Below are 18,765 nucleotides of genomic sequence, written 5' to 3'. Positions count from 1 at the left end.
TTTTCCTGTAGACAGTGTTGGGCCTCCAAGAGCAGAGGTTTGTAGAACAGCAGCAAGTTTTCCCTTAAGTGGATCACCCAAGGTTTATTGAACTCAGGGAGGAAGAGGTCAAAGATATCCCTCTCATGCAACCACTGCAACCACAAAGCAAGAAGTCTCTTGTGTCCCCAACACACCAAATAGGTGCACTAGTTCGGCGAAGAGATAGTGAAATACAGGTGGTATGAATAAGTATGAGCGGTAGCAACGGTGCCGAGAAAATAGCTTGCGGGCGTGTAGTTGATGGTGGTAGTATTGCAGCAGTAGTAACGATAAAAAACGGTAAACAAGCAGCGATAGCGATGTTTAGGAACAAGGCCTAGGGATTACACTTTCACTAGTGGACACTCTCAACATTGATCACATAACAGAATAGATAAATGCATACTCTACACTTTTGTTGGATGATGAACACATTGCGTAGGATTACACGAACCCTCAATGCCGGAGTTAACAAGCTCCACAATAATGCTCATGTTTAAGTAACCTTATAGTGTAAGATAGATCAAAGGACTAAACCAAGTACTAACATAGCATGCACACTGTCACCTTCATGCATATGTAGGAGGAATAGATCACATCAATATTATCATAGCAATAGTTAACTTCGCAATCTACAAGAGATCATGATCATAGCATAAACCAAGTACTAACACGGTGCACACCTTTGTCACCTTTACACACGTGCGGGAGGAATAGAACTACTTTAATAACTTTGCTAGAGTAGCACATAGATAGTAGTGATACAAAACTCATATGAATCTCAATCATGTAAAGCAGCTCATGAGATTATTGTATTGAGGTACATGGAAGAGAGATGAACCACATAGCTACCGGTACAGCCCCGAGCCTCGATGGAGAACTACTCCCTCCTCATGGGAGCAGCAGCGGTGATGAAGATGGCGATGGAGATGGCAGCGGTGTCGATGGAGAAGCCTTCCGGGGGCACTTCCCCGTTCCGGCAGCGTGCCGGAACAGAGACTCCTGTCCCCCAGATCTTGGCCTCTTGATGGCGGCGGCTCTGGAAGGTTTCTGTGGTTTTCGTCGAACGTATCAGGGTTTTCGATCCAGGGGCATTATATAGGCGAAGAGGCGGCGCTAGAGGGTCGAAGGGCTGGCCAAACCATAGGGGGGCGCGGGCCCCCCCTAGGCCGCGCCAGGGTATGGTGTGGTGGGCCTGTGCCCCCCCTCTGGTCCCTCTCGTGTGTTCTGGATGCTTCCGGGGATTCTAAGATCTTTGGCGTTGATTTCGTCCGATTCCGAGAATATTTCGTTACTAGGATTTCTGAAACCAAAAACAGCAGAAAACAGGAACTGGCACTTCGGCATCTTGTTAATAGGTTAGTTCCAGAAAATGCACGAATATGACATAAAGTGTGCATAAAACATGTAGATAACATCAATAATGTGGCATGGAACATAAGAAATTATCGATACGTCGGAGACGTATCAGATGCTCGCATATGGCGTTGCCGGTGATTTCGTAGATGAGTACATGCGCATGAGTGAGTCTACCGGTTTGGAAGCGATGTACATGTTCTGCAGAGTAGTGATCGGTTTATTCGGAGAATAGTACCTCTGGCAACCTAATGTAGAGGACACAACTCGTCTGTTGTCAATCAACGCTTCCAGGGGTTTTCTGGGATGCGTGGCAGCATAGACTGCATGCACTGGGAGTGGAAGAACTGCCCCTTTGGTTGGCAGGGGGCATACAGCGGCCATTCTGAGGGGTGCACAGTCATTCTTGAAGCTGTTGCTTCATATGACACATGGATTTGGCACTCATTCTTCGGAATGGCTGGCTCGCACAATGACATCAATGTGCTGCAGCGCTCTCCGGTGTTTGATAGGCTAGCGTACGGTCAGTCCCCTGATGTGGATTTTAAGATCAATGGCCACCACTACACCAAGGGGTACTACCTTGCTGATGGTACCTATCCACCTTGGGCTACACTCGTGAAGACAATCCGAAAACCCAACTCAGAGCAGGAGGTAAGGCTTGCCAAAGAGCAGGAGGCTGCCCGGAAAGATGTCGAGCGGGCGTTTGGCATCCTCCAAGCTCGTTGGGCTATCGTCAGACACCCTGCCAGAGCCTGGGATGTGCAAACTCTGTGGGAGGTGATGACCGTTTGTGTAATCATGCATAACATGATTGTTGAGGTAGAGCGGGATGATTCACTCTTTGATAATGACTGGGATGGCCAGGGAGAGTTGGTTACTCCTCAAGGTGGTCCGGCATCATTCCAGGATATTCTTCATGCGCACCATGAAATTCGAGATCTAGCTGTACACAACCAGCTGCAGGCTGATTTGGTCGAGCACGTGTGGCAGCATGTAGGCAACAATGCTGCAAACAACAATGATGAAAGAAATCCCGAAGCCTAAAGCATTTGTACCGTTTTTACATTTTATTTGAATAATACTTTATCATTGATTACGTGGACAATGTACTGTGTAATAAATTTTGAGCATTTGAACTATTTTATATATTTTCTATAATTTATTTGGCGTTTTATAGTGAATTTACAAGCAAAAAGCTACCATACGGCGCCGCGACCCAAATCTGCCGCGTTGGGCGCAACACGCGACCCAAACGGACGCGTGGACGCGGGGCTCCATCCGCGGTCCGCTCGACCACCCAAACGGCCCAAAACGGATGGCCGTCATCGCTCGGTTGGAGATGCCCTGAGGCCGCTGTGGTGACTAGGGAAATGCCACCAACACCACCACACCCGTCTGATTTTACTTAGGGCCTACCGGAGTACGATTTGATGGTTCGAGATCCTGCACCGGCAGCAGCTATAGCGATGGCGAGAAGGGGATGTCGATGCCACCAACACCGCCACATCGGTCTGATTTTGCATTGGGATCACCGATTTATGATGTCATGGTGCGAGATGAGACGCCTTTGGCAGCGGGCGAGCCAGGCTGCAACACAAACATGTTCACGCTGGGGCCAGGAGCTGCAGCAGCGCGGCAGGTCCATTTCGCATGTCACGTACATGTGATACGAGTGAATGTACCCCTTGTAATAGATGGGGATTTCAGTGAGAGGCTATAGCAAACTTGGTATATAATCTTGCAGTTGCAGTACTTTTGGTGATGATTATCAGAATAAATTGTTTCTCGTGGCCACCATCTGGTACTTGTCTGAACTAAATTCCCAGAGTGTATAAAAGTCGATGCCAAATTCTCCTAGGTAGAGACGTGCACATATTGATATACTAAGTATCTTTTTTGGTGTGCATTAATTTTGTCAATTATTTCTTTGCGTTTTCTTGTATCATATCATATACCTTTGCTTGTATGCCACTTGGCACCCTTTTTGTGCACAGGTGACGGGTCCCACATCAGTTCTTTTTTGTTGCTTGTACAGTTGTACTTCCCTCTAACACACTATAAAGTTGATCTCAGACATATGTATACGAAAGCACAAGGACATCATTTGTAGAGTGAGGAGTAGAGATGGAAGGATGTCATGAAAACGAACATGGCAAGGATGGAGGAGAAGGTAAAACTAGATAAGGAGAATTCTCTTAGAGAAGATCATTTCTTTAATTGTTTTGGCTTCTGATATTACATAGCTGAAACATATTTCTAATTTTGCCGATGTCCTTGATTACTTGTTTTCAAAAACTTTCTTGTCCTTATTGGTTCCCGCGCATTTTGGCGGCCTCTTCGATTCAAGGGGACCCTGTTTTTGTAGGAGTTTAGTCCATTATTGAATTTTTTCTTGAAGAGGTTGATCGACTAATAATTAATAATGGAAGATTTAGTATATCTGAATACTTTTACATCTTGCAGAGAGTTTTTGCACTTTATTCTAGATAAAATTCCCCATGATGCACAATTTTCAGAAATTCTCATGTTTCCGTCGAGAACATTTTTCATTTTTAGTCTACAAACAACATGTTGTTGCATTTTTTTTCCTTTATAGTATAGCTGAATAGTTTTACATCTTGCGGATCATAGATAAGCCTTGAATATAACCTCCGAGTGCAATATGAGCTTAGGCCTGGCAACTTTGAGTGGGATCAGCAGTTCCTTCTTGTCAGATCTGAAATTATCTGGACTGCAATTGATAATTTTTCAGCTAAATATTATCAGGACTCCATAATAATTGAGCCTTAACTATTTCAATATGATCTTGTCTACATTGAACTTATTTGTTAGACCTATTTTTCCTTAATTAATATTTTTAATCTAGCTCCTGCTCAACCCCGTGAGACCACTCATCTAAACAACGTGATGGATACAACAAAATTAGTTTACACAGTGACAATTGTAAATCTTGTTTACATGTGTACATGAATTTCATTTATGCACAGATATATATGATTCTAAATCACACTAAAGCAGCAGAGGGCCATTATACATGTGCCATATAACGTGCAAGTGTGACGCAGGCAGGAAGACGGCACCGGCATTTCCGAAGACCAGGCTCAAGCGCATCATGTGTTGTGCCCTGCAGGGCTATCCACAGGCCAAGATCGACGAAGATGTCAGGGGCGCCGTGGACCGTTGCACCCTGCAGTTTGCCCAGCTTATCACCACAAAGGCTGCGGAGGAGTGCCAGAAGGAGAAGAGGAGTATCATGACCGGAAATGACCTGATCAACGCCATGGAGATCCTCGGCTTCGACCACTACGTCGGGCCCCTCAGTGAGTATCTGCGCCGATACCGCGAATCCAAGGGCAAGCTGCACACACCTGCGTCGCTGGTGGATATCCCGCCACCTTCCAACTTCGCGCTAGGTCATGCACCGGCCACTGCTATGGTGGCGGCGGAGATGGAGGCAACAACGCCACCACAGCCGTTTGGCTCCGTGCTGGGTGAGCAGCGACCATGCGACATCACGGAGCTAGACCTCCATACTGACGTGTATGCGGTGTGGTCCGCACAGCTGCAGAGGCAAGCACCTCGTCCCTTATTCCACCTGCCCATGAACCATGATGACTAGTGAATGAACATCTAGTTGTTGCTGGGAATTTCAGAGAGAGGTTATTGTAAACCTGGAAACATTGTTGCATTCAGTGCTGGTGGTGATGATGAGAATAAATAGTTGTTCCAAGTACATCAGGTAAGCCGTCCTTTAATTCTCCATATTTTGAGAGGTCGAAACCCATCAATGTTGTTCATTTTGTGAAAATTATTTACTAGCTAGGATCTCAACATGGATCTGGAATATGTGGAAAGTAATTAGGAAAACCGAAGGTTTTTCTATTTATATTAGTCAAAATCCAAACAGAAAATTGACTTCTGTGAAATGATTCTGAATTTACCTCAATTTCGTAGTGGTTCTGCACTGCGACGGTGTTGCCTGCCAAAACCCACCGACGAGCAGCGACGAGCAACACGAAGAGCCGGGAGGCTCCCAGGACTGCTGGTGGGCCCTGGTCCCTCGGGCGACGGCCCGCAAAACTCCGGCACACGTCCTAGCTGGTGCGAGGGCGTGCCACCTGACCTATACCTGGTCAGGAAGGTGATGGATTGCTTCGATTAATTTCCTGCATGGTAGACACGTAAACATTAAATACGAGCCTCAATCGGCTCTCAGGTTATCCTGTGAATCGGCTCAAGGAGCCGATCCACCCTTGATTCGTATTAGATCTACGATAACATGGTGGTCCTGCTTGATCAATACTAAGTTAACACAATCTACGACGATCTAGGGTTTTCACCATATAACCGAAACGTCCTACACGTAGTTGAGCCTGGCAGATACGAAAGATAACAGAAAACCAGCCCTAGCAAAGGCCTAAAAACCAACATAGAGTTGATTCCCGGAACATCTCCTCTAAGATCAGCAAACCGTACCTTACGCACTACTGGATCATTCAACCCGTTTGCAAGGCCTAACCATATGGATATCAAACTAATCCTTGAAGAACAAGGAACAACCATAACAAATCGAATCTACTAAATAAAGACTAAGCAAGATGCTGCCCTTACACCTAAGATAGGTGCAAAGGCAGCTAGATATCCAGGGGCAGCATAACTAAACAAATATACTAGAGAAGTACAGATGCTAGCCCTAACACATCCATGATAATGGTGTTACTCGCCATCAACAAGGCTTCAGTACGAGCAACACGAACAACGAATAAACAAGATGCTGCTCAGCTCGCTAGATGCGATCTGGGCAGCATGGCGCTTACCCGGAAGAAACCCTCGAAACAAGGGGTGGCAACGCGCCTAGATTGGTTTGTTGTGAACGTGATCGTCCTCCTTTCTCAATAACCCTAGGTACATATTTATAGTCCGTGGACTTTCTATCTTAGGAATAAACCTAACTTCGTACGAACTAACTCTGTCTCTTAATTCTAAATCTACCATAATGTACAGATACACGGGCAATCTAGCCCAAACTCTCGTACAAGGCCGATTCATAAATATTTTACGTGCACATCCTCTAAGCCCATCTCAATCGCGGCCCATCTCTGACTTGGTTAAAATCTAGCGATAACACATGCCCCCCTGGTTTTGGTAATAATAATTCCAAAACCACTCTGTTTTTTCTTCGTCGGGTCACGTCGTGGCAGAGCAGAACCGCCACAGTATCCTTTCATCATGATGCCTTGCCTTCTCAACTCCTCTGCACGATTTGACAGTTTTGGCACCACCTCCTCGGAAACCGCCGCAGCATTGAATCATCTCCACTATATCCCCTTTATTTAACCGCATCGAGCAGTTCGCCTCTTCATCCTCTTGCTCCGCATTAGCCATCGAAAAACCCCCTCCTCTGCAACCATGTCTTCCTCCTCCTCCTCTGCCTCATCGGGTCTTTCCTTCCAGTCCTCCTCCTCCAGCGAGCCGATGCCGGAGTACGACCAGATGGTGGCGTACGAGAAGCGCGCTCCCGAGCATTGGGACGAGAGGGACTGGGACTTAACCGTCGTGCCAGACGACGCACCCTTGACCTCCGTCGGGTCAGATGACGACTTACCCCTGACCGACGGGGAGGACGACCTCCGGTTCCTCGTCGACGGGGAATTGGAGGCGGAGAGCGAGGACGACCTCTTCTCCTGGGGCGACTTCACCTCCTCCGACGAGGAGGAGGAAGAGGAGAATGACACCTCCTCCGACGAGTACCCGCCGGCGAAGCGCTTCCGCGCCGGGCCGGAGGGGCAGCAGCAGCGATGACGACGAGGAGGAAGAAGAAGCCCCTGCCGAGGGCTACGGCAGCAGCGACGAGGATCTCGCTGGCAGCAGCGCCGACGGCAGCTACGACGGCGACGACGAGGGCAGCGACGGCCCCTAGATTAGCATCTACTAGAATAGGATTAGTAGTAGTAGATTAGGCAGTATATCCTTCTTTTGTTCTTCCTTTTGTGAGCAATCGGCTCTTCTTTGTAAAAAACCCTCTTTATTAATGAAGAAAGTTTCCATGTCAATTCTTGCCGATTGTCAAACTAGGTCAACGCTCAAAGAGCCGATGGCCGCGCATCGGCCTTTTACCATAAAAAGCGAGTAAGGCCAAACTCAGTCGCCTATTCAAACGGTAACCTGCGACCCTTGTCTGAAGGAGCAAACTCAGATCCCCAAATCGCCCGTCGAACAGATTCAACTCACAGCCACGCGAATCCCAGATCCCAATCGTGCAGATTCAAATCCGCAGCGAATCAAATGTCGGAATCATCCAGCGCCAACGCCACGGTCTCTGGCCTGAAGGTAATCTTTAACTGCTCCTCGCCAACTGAGCATAGTGTTAGAATTAACAGCAAAACATATGAATTAATGCCCTATTTCACCATTAATTTTAGGTATCAGACATTCTGTTGCCGCATCCTTCTCTTCCAAATTCTCTTTGCCTTGGCCCTCGTTCTGTCGAGAGTCCTGCCCATTTGATTTCTTGCGAGGCCAATAGGATTCCCTTCGTCAACCAGAACTTAGATCTAACCTCTTGGGCCGACTGCTTACGAGCCTGGCCTAACCCTCCTGAAGATTGGGTGTCATGGTACAACAGAGTATCCAAAACTCATCAAGCTACATGGGAAACCACAGGAATAGCCGATGCTTTGTCTTTATCATTGTCTCCCCTTGAGAAGCATGAAAACCTTCTGAAAACCATCGGCTACTTTTGGTCTGATGCTCTGAACTATTTCATATTTGGCCACGGCCCCATGACACCAACTTTGCTAGATGTGGCCATGATCACTGGTCTAGACATTTCATCCCCCAGCCCCTCTGCTTTTATGCTGCCAAAGGTCCCTTTCAAACTCTCCTCCAAAACAGAGTGCACAAACTGGGGTGCCTACCTTAGACGCCACATGAAAAACAAAGGCCCTGTGGCAGAGAAAGAACACATGGCCTTCTTGAATTTCTGGTTGGAACACTTCATATTCTGTGGCCCTTCACTTGCTCCAACCAAGAACTACCTTTCCCTGGCCTATGAACTTGCCAGAGGTACCCAGCTTGGCATCGGCAAACTGTTCCTAGGAGAGGTCTATCGATATCTCCAACTGATGTCTGTCAATCTGTTCTCCCAAAAGACAGTCAAAACAGGAGGTCCCTGGTGGTTTATTCAGCTATGGGCTCAGCTGTATTTCCAGATTCACATCCCAAACTTCCCACCTTTGCCCACCTGCACCTTTCTAGATGCCAATGGGAAGCAAATCCGATGCACTAGCTATGGCTAAGCTTTATATAGCCTTCCAGGTAGCAAACTGATCCCCAAGGAAGCATCAAAGTGGTTTAGAATTTTCTTCCAAGGCATGGACAACCCTCTGTTCTTTCCTTACACTGAATCTGGAAATTTTGAAAATCCAGTCTCCTTCAGGCTAGACAGCTTTGCCGATGACCCCAGCACCCGGCACTTATATTCCCTCATGATCCGTCCTTGCTTCCTTCCAGTTGGCATGAGCACCTCAAACAGGATCATCAAACCTGGTTATGAGTGTTATCAGCCGGTCGTAGCAGCCCGGCAGTTTGGTCTTGGGCAGGTGTCTCCACACTTCTTCCTCCACCACTTGACAGAAAGCAGAGCTGATTTGCCCGATGTCCTCACCGGTCAGAGGTGCTATTCCTTCTTTGACGCTCTAGCCATCCCAGTTCCTCACAACCTCTCTTTCACCTCATCAACTGATGGTTTTGAGAGCTGGTGGCCAATGTGGAAGACCCATGCCTTCAGGAGAGCTCTGGGACCGTTGCTGAAACAACTTGATGCTGAATATGACATCCCTGCAGAACAGGTACCATCACTCACAAATTTTTCTTGCAGTGGCTTACAATGATCTTTATAACCTTGCTCTGTTTCCTTGCAGCAACAAGATGGTCCAGAACCTGTACGTGATGATGGCTCTCCCTTCAAATTCCTCCCACCAGCTCCGGTGGTCCTCTTCTGCAAAAGCTCACCACCCTTGAAAAAGGTTGTGATGCAGAGCCAGCCGATTTCACCAAAATCGGCTTCCAAGAGCAAAGTGTCTTCCGGGCCAGCTGCCCCCCGAGCCTCAACCCATGCGAGAACAGCAGTGAGGAAAGTAGCTGCCAGGAAGACCTTGAAGCGCCAAAACCCTATCCCAACTCAAGAAAGCCTGCACGTAAGCTGATCCATGTCTTGACTAATTTATCTACCCTTATGGGCTTCTGTAAATATGCCGGGGCTTACTAACTCTTCTCTTATAGGCCTCCACCGAAGACAACTCCAGCGAGGAGACACGGTCCAGTCGAAGGGATTCGAGCTCGGGAAATTCTGAGAAAACCACCACGCAGAGCCAGCCAGATTTACCACCATCGGCTTCCAAGAAAAGGTCAGTTCCTGAACCTGCTGCCCCCCAAGCTCCAACCAAAGTGAGGCAGGGCGGTCTACGCACAAAGAGCCGATGCATCAAGAGAGCTCGAAAGGAACCGCAAACCCCTTCATCAAACCAAGAGGCTTCAAATGTAATTACTCTCCATACTCTCCTCGGCTCATATTTCATGCTGACCCATCGCTGCTCGCATTGGCTAACCACTTCCTTCGCAGACTGATGACACCTCTAGTGGGGAAGTTGAGGAGGTACTGATGCCATCCGCCACCCTAGACCTACCAACCTCTAAGAGTGTAGCTGACAAGGTTGCCAACTTGGCCAAGCCCACGGCAGAAACACAAGAGCCGATCACCTCATCACCGGCTGTCCCTCTGGTCTTAGGAGAGGTACACTCCTTTCCCTTGGCTCTACCCTTCTCTTTTGCTGCATACTGACGCTGTTCTTGTTGTTTGTCAGGGTTACGACCTCTCAAGCTTGCTAGCGTTCGACCCTGAATCCATCGAACCAGCTACTTCTAGGGCAAGTGAAGAGCCAGGACCCAATGCTACCCATGGTCAACTCCAGCGTCTCAAGGCCCTGCTCTCCTCCTCAATTGAGACATTGGTTGAAAATCCCGAGGAAGTGAAGAGCATTCTTGAAGACATCCAGCCCCATCTCCCGGTGACGTTGCAGGTGAAACTCTGGCCAGTTGTGACTCTGTCTGCCTACAGGTCATGGGTGAAGTTGGCCCGTCAGAGAATCGACCTACGCCATGCCCAGATTCCGTTGAAAGCCGATATTGCAGACAAATGTCAGCGGCTTAATGAGAAAAAGGCAGCTTTGGACGCCAAAACTGACACCTCTGTCAGCACTGCTGAACTTAAGACCTTGCGAAAGGAGTTGGAGGACCTTGAAGAGAGGGTCCGGGCAACCAAACAGCTCATCCACGATAAGGAAGCCCTTATTGCACGCTCCCAAGAGGAAGCAGAAGGCCTCAAAGCTCAACTGAAGACTGAACTGGCAGAAATACGTGCCCTCAACAAACAGCTGGTGACGGGCAAGGACGAAGATGATGAGGCCGAGATCGCCGAGGTGGATCGTGTCCGTGCTGACGCCCTCCGTGCCCTCGAGGCATTCCTTCAGTAGAGCCTCTCTATGTAATCTGATAACTGCTCAATTGAGCTTGTACCTCTAGAGTCAATGGTTGTGCATCGGCTTTTTAGTCTGAAGTCGATGTCTGTGCATCGGCTGTACTTGTGTCCTGTTGTTTTTGCATATTTTTCTAAAGTCGATGTCTGTGCATCGGTTGTGCTTTGTATGTATATATTTTATTTTACTGGCCGATTTCATGCATCGGCCCCCATATTTCACTGTCCGTCATCCCACATGCTTGGGAAATATTTCTTGAGATGCTGACCATTGACAGCTACTGGGAATTTCACACCGTTCAGCTCCTCGAGCATGTATGCGTTACCCTTTAAAACTTGGCCGACTCTGTACGGCCCGTGCCAGTTTGGAGACCATTTACCATACACTGCATCCTTAGTCCCCAATGGCAGTACAGCTTCCCATACCAGATCACCAACTTGGAACTCCTTTGGTCTCACCTTCTTATTGTATGCGCGAGCTACCTTGGCTTTGTTCTCTTTAATCTTCTCAAGCGACCAAAGTCTGAGTTCCGTTAGATCCTCAATGCTATCACTCATCAGGGCTGCATATTCTTCAGTTGTTAAATCATTCTGAAACGTAACACGTCTCGAGCTAGCCGTAATTTCCCAGGGCAATACGGCCTCTTGTCCGGAGACCAGATAGTATGGCGAGGTTTTTATTGCCCCATGACATGACATGCGATAAGCCCATAGAGCCTCTGATAGCACCTCGTGCCAGCGTCTAGGGTGCTCGTCAACTTGCCTCTTAATCAGCTTGATAAGGCTCTGGTTGGACGCTTCAGCTTGTCCATTTGCTTGAGCATAGTATGGAGACGATCGGATCAACTTGATTCCCATGTCCTCGCAGAACTTTCTAAACTCTTTGGAAATGAAGACCGAACCTCCATCGGTCGTGATAGTCTGGGGAATCCCGAATCTATGAATGACATGTTCTTTCACAAAATTGATAACATCTTCTGATTTCACTGACTTCATAGGGACGGCCTCCACCCATTTAGTGAAGTAATCTGTAATGGCCAAGATCCATACGTGGCCTTTGCTTGATGGAGGATTGATTTTACCGATCATATCCATGCCCCAACCTCGAAATGGCCAAGGCTTGATGATGGGGTTCATTGCTGATGCGGGTACCATCTGAATTTTCCCAAACATCTGACACGCTTGACATCCTTTATAGTACCTGAAGCAATCCTCAAGCATGGTGGGCCAATAAAACCCTGATCGCCTGATCAGCCACTTCATCTTATGAGCCGATTGGTGAGTTCCACAGGCGCCTTCGTGTACCTCATGTAAGAGCCGATTCGACTCGGCTGGTCCCAGGCATTTGAGAAGTAACCCTTCCAAAGTCCTGTAGAACATGTCATCTCCTATAAGGACATATTTCATGGCCTTGTATCTTATCCGTTTAGGTGCCCCCCGAGCCGGATCTTTCAAGTAATTGAAGATATCGGCTCTCCAGTCATCCGGTTCCAGGAACTGTACCTGAACATCGGCTCCTTCTGCTACGTCCTTGTAGCCTGACGCCATCTGTGCGAGATCGTTTGCCTCGGTATTCTGCGACCTCGGGATCCAATTGAAGTTTATGTACCTAAATTGTGCCATCAACTCACTGTAGGATAACGTTGCATAGAAAACAAAAAATTTCCTACCGCGAACACGCAATCCAAGCCAAGATGCAATCTAGAAGACGGTAGCAACGAGGGGTTTATCGAGTCTCACCCTTGAAGAGATTCCAAAGCCTACAAGAGTAGGCTCTTGTTGCTGCGGTAGACGTTCACTTGCCGCTTGCAAAAGCGCGTAGAAGATCTTGATCACGATCGCTTCCGGCGCCACGAACGGGCAGCACCTCCGTACTCGGTCACACGTTCGGTTGTTGATGAAGACGACGTCCACCTCCCCGTTCCAGCGGGCAGCGGAAGTAGTAGCTCCTCTTGAATCCGACGGCACGATGGCGTGGTGTCGGTGGTGGTGGAGAAATCCGGCGGAGCTTCGCTTAAGCGTGCGGGATGTGGTGGAGGAGAGAGACCGCTAGGGTTTGGGGAGAGAGGGGGGTTGGGCGCCGGCCCTCTAAGGGGTGCGGCCAAGGCTGAGGCTTGAAGTGGTCAGCCCCCTCTCCTATGCCCCTCATTATATAGGTGGAAGCCCCAAGAGTTCTAGTCCAAGTCTTCGAATAAGACCCCAACACTAAAACCTCCCATATGTGGGAAACCTACTCAAGGAGGGAGTCCTACCCAAGGTGGGACTCCCACCTTTCCTTGAGGTGGGTTGGCCGGCCACCCTAGGGGAGTCCACCTTGGACTCCTCCCCTTTAGGGTTGGCTGGTCATGCAAGGTGGAGTCCCTCCGGGACTCTACTTTCCATGGTGATTTCTTCCGGACTTTTCTAGAACCTTCTAGAACCTGCCATAAATGCACCGGATCATTTCCAAACTTGGAATATGACTTCCTATATATGAATCTTATTCTCCGGACCATTCCGGAACTCCTCGTGATGTTCGGGATCTCATCCGGGACTCCGAACAAATATTCAAACTCCATTCCATATTCAAGTTCTACCATTTCAACATCAAACCTTAAGTGTGTCACCCTACGGTTCGCGAACTATGCGGACATGGTTGAGTACTCACTCCGACCAATAACCAATAGCGGGATCTGGAGATCCATAATGGCTCCCACATATTCAACGATGACTTCAGCGATCGAATGAACCATTCACATACGATACCAATTCCCTTTGTCACGCGATATTTTACTTGTCTGAGGTTTGATCATCGGTATCACTCTATACCTTGTTCAACCTCGTCTCCTGACAAGTACTCTTTACTCGTACCGTGGTATGTGGTCTCTTATGAACTTATTCATATGCTTGCAAGACATTAGACGACATTCCACCGAGAGGGCCCAGAGTATATCTATCCGTCATCGGGATGGACAAATCCCACTGTTGATCCATATGCCTCAACTCATACTTTTCGGATACTTAATCCCACCTTTATAACCACCCATTTACGCAGTGGCGTTTGGTGTAATCAAAGTACCTTTCCGGTATAAGTGATTTACATGATCTCATGGTCATAAGGACTAGGTAACTATGTATCGAAAGCTTATAGCAAATAACTTAATGACGAGATCTTATGCTACGCTTAATTGGGTGTGTCCATTACATCATTCATACAATGATATAACCTTGTTATTAATAACATCCAATGTTCATGATTATGAAACTAATCATCCATTAATCAACAAGCTAGTTAAGAGGCATACTAGGGACTTCTTTGTTTGTCTACATATCACACATGTACTAATGTTTCGGTTAATACAATTATAGCATGATATATAAACATTTATCATAAACATAAAGATATAAATAATAACCACTTTATTATTGCCTCTAGGGCATATCTCCTTCAGTCTCCCACTTGCACTAGAGTCAATAATCTAGTTTACATTTGTAAAGATATAACACCTTGGCCTTCTGGTGCTTTATCATGTTTTGCTCACGGAAGAGGTTTTAGTCAACGGATCTGACATGCTCAGAAATGTATGTATTTTGCAATTCATTTGCGTCTCAACGCATCACTCATTTCCAAATGAGTCGGCATTTAATATGTTTGATCTTCTGGTGGAACCTTAATTCCGCGGTCTGAAATATGTCACTAATATTGTCACACACAATATAGCTTCAAAGTTCTGACTCTGTCGGAACTACACCAAGTTCTCAAAGAACCTCTTGACTTTAACATCCTTTGTCATTGTCAAAACAATGACATACTCTGCCTTCTTTTGTAGAATCCGTCATAATATTTAGAACTCTTCTAAATCTAGCACAGACAACTTCTAGCTCATTGTGCTACCTTTCAAAACAACACTTAGTCTAATTTGAGATTGAAATTTTATTTTCATATGTGACAGAACAAATATCGGTGCAACATCTTACAGCGATTTGTTTGTCATTTCTCCATACAAAACTATATATATATATATATTCTTGGTTCTTCTTAAGTACTTCAAGAATATTCTTACTGTTTTTCAATGATCATCTCATGAATTATTCTGGTATATGCTCATAACATTTTAGAGCACAAGATATCTGATTGTGTACATATTATTCGTGATCTAAAATCACTCATGTGTTTTTACTCATTGAGTGTCAGATACACTCAAGTCTTGTTAAAACTTCACATGACAAGAACATCTTCTTAATATTTCTATATTGAACTATTTCAATATCCATTCTATGTACTTTGACTTAAACTTATTTTGTGTTTCAATCTATCTTCATAGATATTGACACAAAATTTGTTTCAGTCCATATCCTTTCATTAAAGTTAAATGAAACCTTTTAATCAAGTATATAATTACATTACTTATAACCAACTATATGTCGTCTACATAAAGTATTATAAATATGTCTCAGCGCTCCCACTTAATTTCTTGCAAATGCAAGCCTCTTCATCATCTCTGATGAAATCAAAACTCTTTGACTATTTCATCTGGTGAAGATTCCAACTCCGCGATACTTACTTCATCCAATTGAAGTTCGTATACCTATCTAGTATTCCACGGACCAGCAAAACTCTTGGTTGTATCTTGTATACACTTTTAATACATACTTCTGATAAGTTATGTATTTTGCCATCCTACTAACATATCTCATAAAAGAAATATGTAGTGAATACTAGAATAATCCACATAGACTATAAGCATTGCTACGGAAGATCTAATCTTATTGTAGTCAACTCTTTGAACTTTGTCGTAAACAACTTTTCGACAAGTCGAGCTTCTTCAAGGATAATTCATCCAAGTCCATCAATATTTATAGATCCATTACTTTCAAAAAATATTCATCTATCTTGGATTTCATGGCGTATAGCCATTTTAACGGAGTCAGGGCCCATCATAACTTCTTTGTTTGTAGTTGGTTTATCATTGTTCAAAATCAATCCTTTGTCCACAAATCATTTATTTGATCACAAAGTAAACCATACCTACAAGGTTCAATATGTACTTCGATCTCCATGACTAAAACATTTTGTAGTCATGGGAGCCATGATCGTTGTGGTCGCTTCCGGAACCAATTTCCAATGCTGCGCTACTCTGATCATTATGCTCAGGTTCATAAACCTTATCAAATTATATTGTCCTCCCACTCAAATACTTCACTAGAAACAATTTCTTGGAAATAAGAAACATTAACAAACACTTTTGTCTTTGTCTCCATAGTGGAAAGAATTCCCAATCAATTCTTTGGGATAACCAACAAAGACATTCATCCGATTTTGGTTGAAAAACTCTTAGACCAAAATTTAAAGAAAGGACTATTAGGGTTTATACCCATGCCATAACTTGTATGGTGTCATTTCAACGGATCATGATGATGCTCTATTTAGTGTAAAAGCGATAGTCTCTAAAGCATAATCCACAAAAATATAATGGCATCAATATTTTATCTCATCATTGACCCAACAAGGTTTGGATACATCTCTCGGATACTATATCATCACTATGATACTCCAAGAAAAGTGAGTTGTAGAACAATTTCATAACTCTCTTAGATGTTCGCTAAAACTAGTAATTCAAATATTTCCACTATGATCCAATCATAGATATTTTACTTTTCTATGATGATTTCCACTTCATGCTGAAATTTAATTGAATCTATTCAAATGTTTCAAACTTCTTCCTTATCGAATATATCCACATATATATATTCAATTCATTGTTTGAAGTTTTCATGAAGTAGAAGAATCTCCCGCACACAACTATGTCCAGTGAACAACATATATCATCATGTATGCTTTCACTAAGTTAGTTGCCCGTTCAACTCTTGGCCTATGAACGGTATTTTAGTCATTCTTGATAACCCACAAGTATAGGGGATTGCGGCAGTCTTCGAGGGAAGTAAAACCCAAATTTATTGATTCGACACAAGGGGAGGTAAAGAATACTTATAAGCCTTAACAACTGAGTTGTCAATTCAGCTGCACCTGGAAAAGCACTAGTAACAGGGGTGATGTGAAAGTAGCAGTAATATGAGAGCAGTAGTAACAGTAACACAGCAGCAGTAATAGCAATATGAGAGCAATGGCACCAGAAAATAGTTGATACTACTTCCAATGACATATAGAACGAGTATATAATGATGAGAGATGGACCGGGGTTCCCAGCGATCTACACTAGTGGTAACTCTCCAATAAGTGACAAGTGTTGGGTGAACAAATTACAGTTGGGCAATTGATAGGAATCAAAGCATTAAGACAGAACATCAAGATTATTAATTATGTAGGCATGTTTTCCATATATAGTCGTACGTGCTCGCAATGAGAAACTTGCACAACATCTTTTGTCCTACCAGCCGGTGGCAGCCGGGCCTCAAGGGAAACTACTGGATATTAAGGTACTCCTTTTAATAGAGTACCAGAGCAAAGCATTAACACTCCGTGAAAACATGTGTCCCTCACATCACCGCCATCCCCTCCGGTTGTCCCGATTCTTGTCACTTCGGGGCCTTTGGTTCCGGACAGTGACATGTGCATACAACTTGTAGATACAATCTAAGCAATAAGTATAAAGCTTAAATCTAACATCATGCCACTCGGGCCCTAGTGACAAGCATTAAGCATAACAAGATTGCAGCAACAATAACTTCACAAACTTTATAGATAGACTAATCATAATGTATCATCCATCGGATCCCAACAAACACAACACCGATTACATCAGATGGATCTCAATCATGTAAGGCAGCTCATGAGATCATTGTATTGAAGTACATGGAGGAGAGAATACCAACTAGCTACTGCTAGAACCCGTAGTCCATGGGGGAACTACTCACGGAGCATGATGGAGGCGGTGGCGTTGATGGAGATGGCTTCCGGGGGCACTTCCCCGTCCTGGCAGGGTGCCGGAACAGAGACTTCTGTCCCTCGAATTGGAGTTTCGCGACGGCGGCGGCGCCCCTGGAGTCTTTCTGGAGTTTCGTCAATTGGTACTGTGTTTTTAGGTTGAAAGGGGTTTTATAGGCGAAGAGGCGGCGCAGGAGGGTGCCTGGGGGCTCCTCACCATAGGCTGGCGCGGGCCCAGGCCAGGCCGCGCCGCCTTATGGTGTGGTGGCCCTCTGGCCCCTCTCCGACTCTTCTTCGGTGTTCTGGAGCCTTCCGGGAAAAATAGGAGGTTTGGCGTTGATTTCGTCCAATTCCGAGAATATTGCCCGAACAGCCTTTCTGGAACCAAAAACAGCAGAAAACAGGAACTGGCACTGTGGCATCTTGTTAATAGGTTAGTTTCAGAAAACGCATAAAAACATTATAAAGTGCAAGCAAAACATGTAAGTATTGTCATAAAACAAGCGTGGAACAACAGAAATTATGGATACGTTGGAGACGTATCAGCATCCCCAAGCTTAGTTCCTGCTCGTCCCGAGCAGGTAAACGATAAAAAGAATAATTTCTGTAGTGACATGCTACTTACATAACCTTGATCATACTATTACAAAGCATATGAAATGAATGAAGTGACTCAAGGCAATAATCTATAGTTGCTAACAAATAGATAACATATAGCAAAACTTTTCATGAAGAGTACTTTCAAGACAAGTATCAAAAGTCTTGCACAAGAGTTAACTCATAAAGCAATAAATTCAAAGTAAAGGCATCGAAGCAACACAAAGGAATATATAAGTTTCAGCGGTTGCTTTCAACTTTCAACATGCATATCTCATGGATAATTGTCAACACAAAGTAATATGATGAATGCAAATATGCAAGTATGTAAGAATCAATGCACAGTTAACACAAGTGTTTGCTTCTAAGGTGGAAGGAAGTAGGTAAA

The sequence above is a fragment of the Lolium perenne genome, chromosome 7 (assembly GCF_019359855.2).
Source record: "Lolium perenne isolate Kyuss_39 chromosome 7, Kyuss_2.0, whole genome shotgun sequence".
Lineage (NCBI taxonomy): Eukaryota > Viridiplantae > Streptophyta > Magnoliopsida > Poales > Poaceae > Lolium > Lolium perenne.
Note: the sequence above shows the minus strand (reverse complement) of the source record.